General features: G+C 35.3%; 1 protein-coding gene across 1 annotated transcript in view; it reads left to right on the top strand.

Moving 5' to 3' along the window:
* Positions 1–5,822: 5,822 nt before the first annotated feature.
* Positions 5,823–9,423, top strand: part of LOC107572450 (neuronal migration protein doublecortin) — a 107,810-nt gene continuing 104,209 nt past the window's right edge. The window contains exon 1 of the mRNA XM_016258873.1: positions 5,823–5,945. The gene's annotated coding sequence lies outside the window, so the exon portion shown is untranslated. The remainder of the gene's footprint in view (positions 5,946–9,423) is intronic.

Below are 9,423 nucleotides of genomic sequence, written 5' to 3'. Positions count from 1 at the left end.
TCTAAATCTGTGTTAGTGAGCACTTCTCCTTTGCTGAGATAATCCATCCACCTCACAGGTGTGGCATATTAAGATACTGATACTGATACTGCCGATATCCAGCAACTTCGCACAGCCATTAAAGAGGAGTGAACCAACATTCCACAGGCCACAATCAACAACCTGATCAACTCTAGGAGATGTGTTGCACTGCGTGAGGCAATATATATATATATATATATATATATATATATATATGTGTGTGTGTGTGTGTCATGAACACTGCACTATGATTGTGCTGTAAGTGCTATGTATATATAAGTAAAGTGGGGGCTGAGTTTAAGTTAATTCTAAATGGGGGAAAAAATGCTTGTTTCTTTTGTCTTTTGTTGTAAAATGTTTGATCCATGTCTGATAATATGTATAGGCCTAGACCTTAAAATATTATTCTGTGTTAAATATAAATAAATGACCAAAGTCTTGATGGATTGGAGGCCCAGTAGTGTGGCCACCCTTGGAGGTGCCAACATTCTAATATCTCAAAACACCTGAACACACTTATCAGCCAACCACACCATTCTTCTCAGGACATTTTAGCAACTGCATAGCAACTCACTAATTTGCCCTCAAAACACTATAGGTGCATCCCAATTTATGTACTTATGCGCTTTTCTATGCCATTTTGTAGTATAAATAGTGCAAGTAGTGCGTTCACACTGAAAATTTGTAAAAAGAAAAAGTGCACTTTAAATACCCGAATGATTCACTTAAATGAATAAAACGAAGTGTGGAATGTTGGACACTTCATGCACTCATCGCAGCTCTAATTAAGTAGTGGAGGGGCAGCAGCTTTCAGATTCCGATGCTGAATGACAAAATAACCTTCCATAAGTCATACACTACACGGGTGAGTAAATAAGAGCAGGAGTACAGTAGTGTAAGTGCATAGGGTATAGCTCGTCATTTGGGACGCAGCTTACAACTGTGTAACAACACCCTAGCAACCAGAGAGCAACATATAAATTCCTCCTTTAGAACACATTAACAACAGCATAGCAACACCATGGCAACGACCCATAAAAAACTAGCACCACTCACCACTCACAGTCTTCAGAGCATGCAAAAATTTTATATTTATTTTATATTTTGTGAGTAATTTCAAAACATTTCAACATTCTATCTCAATTTCGTTAGGGTAGCAGCTGTGTGGAAGTGTGATAGAGATTGTGGTCAGCTTGAATCAGAGTAATGTGTGATATGAGATGGGTACAAGAGGCTGAGAATGCACAGACAGCTGAAGACTAAAGAGGCAGAGAGAGGCACCCAAAAACAGATTGCCCCACCCAGAAGAAATGGCAGAGGCCATTTGGAGCCACTAGAAAAGAAACAGAGCCTGTCGATGGGGTAGTAAACTCTTTTGGGTGTCTCACTTATGTTGTGTTCACACCAAGGACGATAACTATTAAGATAACTATACAGTTTTAATCATCTTTGTAATTCTATGAGAATATCAACATAATTATTTACACAGAGTAATTATATTGTTGGTATCATTTTCAAAAAACATATATATATTTTATTTTTACATTTGTCCCAATTTTATTTTTACATTTACATTTTTTTTTTATCAGCAGCTGATGAACTATATAAAGACTGTCAGCCAGTCAGAATCCTTCTGAGCATTTAAAGCAACAGAAGAAATAAATGCTTTTATAATAAATACAAACTTATTGTGTGTTGGTATAGACGCTAATATGATTATTGTTGTAGTTATCTTTATTGTTATTCTCGGTGTAAACAGACTTTATTAAGCAGAGTATTAAAGTTTGTACATAACAACATTTATAACCTGGTGACGTTAAGTGAAAAGTAAAATGAGAGACAGAGTAATTTAAAATATTGGTGTATGTATATAATAGTGGATAGACTTGATGTTACACAAAACATTGTAGAATTCACATAAAGGTCTTGTGAGGTTATACACTCCACTGTAAACATGTTTGTAGCCCATTTTGAAGGCTTTTTCACAGCAATTTTGCCTGTATTTAATTGCATATACACCTTTCAAATAGCATTAGATGCTATACACTAAGTGAAATAGTGATAGAAGTTGTAGTGCAAATAGTAGTAGATCTTATTTGCACCTTGTTGTACATTATAAAACAGTATGCAATAATAATACATATTCAGTCTAAATGACTATATAGTATTCAAACCATAAACAGATGATTTTTTATTGGGAACTTACTTGTCCTAATTCCTAAAGCCCATCCCTACACCTACCACTAAACCCAACCATTTACATTTCGAACATGATGATCATTGAAGGTGTCCTCAGAGGTCCTGGAAAGGTCCCATGGTTTTGATGTGATAACAACATGAGGTGCATCGATGTGCCAGCCCTTCAGATCAATGTGAGGACACCACATCCAGTTTCAATTATAGGCCTATTAAATACCCTTTTTGGCACTTTTATAATGTTTTCTACATTTTTCATTTTTTCACTTTCAAATAAATGCATATTGGAGCTGATATGTGATGAGAAAAGGGAGAATAATGGGATCAGAAAAAGGCGGATTAAAACTGTTGTCAGTCATGTTGAATGCTAAATCCACCAGTCTTCCTCACCACACCACTTTGTTATAAGACTTTATAATTACTTTTGTAATTTTTTCTGACTTGCCCAGTTTTGGACCCCACAGACTTTCACTGAATGGGGAAAAACAATATTAAAGAAACTCTTCCGTGCCATGCAGAAAAAAAGTCATACCGTTTGGAATGTCAAGAGGGTGGAGTAAATGATGACAGCTAATTTGATCTAACTTGCTAAGCAAGAACTGTCTTCAGACTGCTGCTCTGCCACGATAGTTGTTGACCCGAAAGAGAAAACTGACCTTAGAAGATCATTTACTCTAATGCCTGTTGTCAGGGCCCTTGCTGTAATGCTGAGACTGAAATGCATATTTTGTTAATAATTGTGTTTCGAATTTTTCTTTTTCTTTTTAGTTTTGTGTTTTCTTTGGGGAATGTCAATTCATTGTCATGGCAGAAACTAATTGATATTGATCACATTCAAGTTGCTCACTGTACAGTTGTGTTGATTAAGAATACCCATGAAAATACTACTCGTTTAGCCCATTTGTGAGGACACAGGGTTGCTAGAGAAAAAGAAAAAAAATACATTTCCCATGTGTGGGAGGATGAAAATAACAAAATACATAGATAAACTATAAATTATACATAAAATGCAGTTTGCTCTTCAGTCTTGTTGTAGGCTTACTAGTGATAAAATGCTTCCTGTGTTTTTCAGGAAGTGAACAAGAAGTAGTTAAGCATGTGTTTCGAGCCTAAAATAATAATAATAATAATAATAATCCTCCCATTGTTACATCGTAATAGAGAAAAAGAAAGAAATATAAAATTCTTCTAATTCAAACTGCCGATGTCAAACAATTGAATTTTAACAGCATTTACTGTACCATTATCTACAAAATAATTAGCATACTTAAATTTTTATTATGTCCAGTGAGTGTGTGAAAAATTGTCTTCTTTGTTATTTCCATTGTGCTATTACAGATGAATGAAGAGAAGATGACACAATTAAACTTCATTAGAAGGGATGGAGATGACAAACGTGTATGTGTCAGAATGACATTGCTGGAATAGGCAAAGCCTTTTCTTTTGGCTAATGTTTTCACCAAGGTGTGCATCTATATGACAAAATTCCAAATCCCAGGTAGGTCAAGATTCGGGAAGTGATGCGAAACATCACACTTTCTTATCACAAACACACCAATAAAGTTTACTGTCATCAAACTCTATACAGAGAAATAGGTAGAAACACAAACCTGCCCATCATACACTACATCACATCACAACTCAGTGCTGTCACATACAGTTTCTGTGTTGTCTGCATACAGAAATAATGAGTAGAAATGAGTGTGTAATCCAAACATGTATAAACTGTACTGACTTCTACTGGCAACTGTGCCAACCTTGGTATGATTCCAAATGTTGTTGCCACAAAAAGGGTTAATTGTGTGTGTGACGTAGAAAGTAGAGAACATTGCTATTAATCTTCTTTCATTATTGCTTTGACACATCACAGGACTTGTGTTTGCTCAATGCTTTGCAATCTTTGAATCTTTGAAGTGAAAAGGTCATATATCTGTATAATGAGCCATGAATGATTGTATCCCTCGTTTTACAGTTAAACAAACTCTTCAAAGCATAAAAACAGATGTGTTTGCAAGTGCATGTGTGTACATTTGTGCTGTTACACAGTTACACACACACACACACACACACACACACACACACACACACACACACACACACACACACACACACAAATAATAATAATAATATAAACCTGGTCTAAATGAAATAATAAAAAAAGTAAACAAATGCATTTTCAAATAATAACATGTGTGGAGCCAAAGTTACAGTCCTACAGTTTACTGTACATTTGCATAATTAATGTAATTTTTTAATTTCATAAGAAAAATATTGTTGAAACTCTGAAAACATAATAAGAGCATTCTGCTGAAACTGATCCATAAATGTATCTGGTTAATAATTACTAATTATGTTTACTAGATTTTAATGTGGTTTAATTACTAATCACTAGACTGACTCATTTAGGAATTCTAAAACCCAACCATTATCAGGACAATACAGTGATGCACACAAATTGTCCTTTCAATACTTTAATAAAGATAAAACATAATTGCTATACAGTTAATAACATAAAAAGTCACCTTCTGTTATCTCTCATTATTTGTTCTATGTCATTCTCCAGTGCCAAATGCCACATTACTTGTGCTGTATTTATTGCAGTTAAAAACATGTTTTTGCCCAGGGGTTAGCTTTGTTTTATATTTCACTTTATATTGATTTTTGTAAGTATATCAGTTCAAAGTAATGTATATAAAACAACTCAAGCAAGCATTCGTGTCACTGACAAACATCAAATGTTGTTGACTACATGTAATTGAAATACTGGTCCTGGATGATGATGAATACAATATTTCAGCTGTGCTAAAGCACACAAAATACTAATAGCAATGGCATGGAATTTAAACACTTACCTGTTTTGAAAATAATGTTAAATAATGAGAAAATTATGTGAAAAGACGCTTGGAAACATACAGCATATTATTGCCCATGTTCACTAAGGTGAATGGTGGCCAATATGCAAACATAGGGTAAACTAGATCTCAGAATTCAAATTTTGTCAGCACAGAATTGTTTATGTAAACAGAGGTAAATGGCCACCAATATGCAAATGTGAGGTTAAACTAGATCAGAGAATATAAATGTAGTCAGTTTTCCCCACAACTTTCCTTTGTTTCTTTCATTGTTGCAGACAGGAAATGAGTAGCCTACCATGTAAATGTTTATAGTATGCTGCAGCAGTCTTTCAGACACTGAAAATTCTGACTGCAGTGCATTTCACAAGGTTAGGTTCTGGTGACTCATTATCAGTTTTATTGAAGAGATAGACTCTTCTAGAGATAGATAGAATAGTAGAAATAACAATTAAGAACTGGAAGTTCTAAATTAAACACCCAATGTGGCACTCCAGTTAAGTGTTTATTATTATTACATACTCTTTCTCAAACTATTGATTAAAAATAGTGGGCAGTTTTATGTATATGGTCAATAATCGTGTAGTCCACAACAAATAACATTTGACTGCAGCAAGTTCGGCTCCAAGGTAAGGTTATGACAGTTTAGTAACTCATGAATGCAGATGTTTGTGAACAGCCTGCAGTAGGCGTTGACTGTATTCAGATGGCGGCGTTAGGACCGCGCGGTATGCCGATAGGGAGGCATCACAGTCAGAGCAGCAGCTGAAGCGGCAAACAAAGACAAGGAGCGCAGCGCGATCCTGCAGCATCCACGCCCACCCACACACACTCACACAGCAGCAGCAGCAGCAGCAGCAGTTCACTGTACCACTGGTAAGTCAAATTATTTTAAAAGAAAACGTGGTGTATAAATCGAAACGTATGTCATGTTATTATGCTGACGTTTAGTGAGTTACTTTAATGTTAAAAGTATAGAGGCAGATTTTAGTAAATGTTAGTGGGTGAACAGTCTGATTTCAGGTTCAAGACAGCCCTAATATCCATGTCTATCTATCTATCTATCTATCTATCTATCTATCTATCTATCTATCTATCTGAAACCCATATTAATGGGATCAAATAAGAATCCTCTAAGAATCGATTAAGATCTAATGGATAAACTTAAATTACAACAAGATTTATTATAACTAATGGAATAATATCTTGTTACTGGATAGTTGAAGGAAATCACAAAGAACGCTGCAGGTTTAAAATCCTGAAATATTTTCTTTATATTTCTTTTGATATCCAAGAGGGATATTTTATCCTATTGGGAATCCTGATAGTCTTATCGGGAGCACATATCTAAACGATGTGATTTAAAATATGTTATTTTATAATCTTACAAGACAATTCTTATTAGGATGCTTTTGGGTTTAAAATGAGTATTGGTAGCAAATGTGAGCGAAACTTTATTGTCTCTGGGAGCCTCAAATTGTAGGGTACTTTTCTGTAATACTCAGGAGGTTGCTGTGTGTGTGAGTGTGAGATACAAGCCCCATCCTGAATTTGCTGTAGTGCAGCATGTGCCAAAGAGACACAATGAAACAGGCTCGCAGAGCACTCTGAGTGGGTGGATGGGGGGAGTGGGGCATACGGACTTGCCCCTGGAGAACATTTGCTTTCACTATGACCAGTTTTATCCTGTGATTCAGTGTGTGATGTGTTTCTGGACTCTACACTAGAGTCACTACAGCACAGTGTTTATTACCCAACAAAGATTCAACAGTACAGTAGGCAAGTAAGCTGACTTGTAGCAATCTAACTCTCTGAAATCCCATCATTACAGGCTAAAGATAGTGGAGGTCAGGCTGTGGGAGCTGATTAAGGAGCTAATTGAGGTGTCATCAAGCTAGGTAGCACTGACAAGCGTTTATAGGATTCCTCTAAATAAATCAATAGAGATGGAAGCACCTTAGCTGTTTCACAAGTCCTAAAGGATTTGTGTTTGTCATCCAAAATGTTTGACTGCTCCCAAAGTTCTGACAGCACTGGATACAACAACAACAACAACAATAATAATAATAATAATAATAATAATGCTCTGGAACCTTTTCCTTTATTATCTCAGTTGTTTTTCCTAAATAGCAATGAGATTAAATATTAAATGGAGATGTTTGCTTTAGTCTCTTCTTAGTTTTTTTCTCATTAGAGACCCCTGATATTGCTTATCTAAAGTTTCAGAAGAAAGATTTTTGTCTTCTTCATCAACAGTTAATGTTTCTTCTCAAGTGCTGATATGGATTTGACATGCCATATCAAGCTTTGGATTAATAAACCATGCTGTATGTTTGTTGCGTGTCAACACCATGCTGGATGAGTATTGATTTTTAAGCCTCATCTCAGTTTCTGTGCAATTTGAATGTCGTAGTGCTTTCCTTATTGAAGACAATACAAAATTAAATTCAACCTTATTGATTTTCTTGAAACATGTTCCTGTGAACATTAGTCTTTCTAATCTTTCACCAAAATGCACCTTATTTAGAAAAACAAACAAACATATAACTTAATGAAACTTACTCAGAAAACAGCTTTTTGGCTACAGCCTTTCTAAAATCTTGTCAAAGATTAACAGTAATTTAATGCTGGCTGTTATTAATGTAATAAAGGTTACAGCGATAACACATTCATGACTCCCTTTATTCAGGAAATACACAATCCATTATATTCCTGATCAACAAAGTCAGACTCATTAAACATGATTTATATACTTATTTTTTTATCTGATGCAGCACATTATGGAAGTAAAAATGGTAATATTAAGATGTTGTTTGAGCACAAATTTTAACTACATTTTCTTTAATGGGTTGTAATAAATATGTGCATGTAACTTTACAATTGTCATGTTTACAACTGCTTCCTGTTAATTTTTTAGTTAATCACTAAACAGTCTAATACCACCAGAGTGCTCTCTCATTAACTGCTCACTCTCTCTCTTATGGTCTTCCTCACGCCAAGCAGCTAGATCAGATCCTAAACAAGGACAGTTGTAGTGTTTTGCATTTTCTGACATCTTGAATTTCAGGTGACACTAAGTATTAAATAAGAGTTCCTCTTAGTTCTCAGTAAATTATGGGTAGTGAGGTGCAAGCAAAATACACTAGTTATTTGTTGTTATGACTTGTAACAGTGGTTCAGTTTGAAACAGTTATCCCTACATCTTTGCTCTCAGCTAAAACTCATTTACAGAAAAACATTTAAATAAATAAATAAATAAGATAAAATATAATAAAATAAGACATATTTTGTGTTTAACAGGGATAGTAAGTTTGTGTCTGCAGGGTTACTTAAAGTCTCTCACATTAAGTTTAATACTTCAATAAACTGTAATAATTTACACTTGTGTAAATATGAGTATGTATAATGAAAAACTTGTTTTAGGAAGTATTAAAACTAAAGGGACAGATATAATCAAAATTGGATAGTGTTAAACTTCCAGTATGGCAATAATCCTTTATCAGAGGACTTGTATTGTTATTTAAGTGAATGTCCCTGAATGTTAAACAAAACTGCTAATCGACCAAATCCACAACACAGCATGATATTTGCCAGACAGGGAATAGGGAGCAGGGGCTATTGACATCAGGCAGTTCTGGAGAAAAAAAAAAGAGTTAAAAACTTATCAGGACATTGATAAGCAAGTATTGATTTAGCTTTGAATAGAAGTAAGTGTGTGTGTGTGTGTGTGTGTGTGCGCGCGCTCGCTCGCGTGTGTGTGTGTGTGTGTGTGTGATATGAGGCGGTGTAGCTTTATTGATCTGGTATTGGTTTAGGGGATTGTGGGGGAGTATTTTAGGGGAATGATTTCTCAGATGGAACAGTGAGGTAACAGAATGAGAATATTGACAAAGGCTGGAACAGCAGAAGGTGGGTGGGAGGAGTAAGTGTAAATTGTAAAAGCCTTGTCGGGGGCAGGAGACCTCAATGACAAAGAGATGGACAGATGACCACTGTTTATTGAAATTAGATAGGGCATATGACACACACACACACACACACACACACACACAGACACATACACACACCCCAAAGACACACGTGGGGTTTCCATGTTTTATCAAGTTGATAAAGTTTATTTAGTTATCTAAACAGGGAGATTGCATACATTCTATCTATTGTTTTTTTTTATATATACAGCTATAAATACTGTAACCTAACCCTAACAGAAAAAGAAAAAGAAAAAAGCAGCAGCTTTATATTCATACAATTTTTTCAAATGAGGACTGCCTAAAATAATTTTTTTTGGATATTTTGCTAGTTTTAGCTTTCTTCTGGGTTATCCCCCCCCACCCCCCCCCCCCCCCCCAATTTT

The sequence above is a fragment of the Sinocyclocheilus grahami genome, unplaced genomic scaffold (genome assembly GCF_001515645.1).
Source record: "Sinocyclocheilus grahami isolate Dianchi unplaced genomic scaffold, SAMN03320097.WGS_v1.1 scaffold1751.1, whole genome shotgun sequence".
NCBI classification, from domain to species: Eukaryota; Metazoa; Chordata; class Actinopteri; order Cypriniformes; family Cyprinidae; genus Sinocyclocheilus; species Sinocyclocheilus grahami.
Note: the sequence above shows the minus strand (reverse complement) of the source record. Positions and strands in the feature narration are given on the sequence as shown.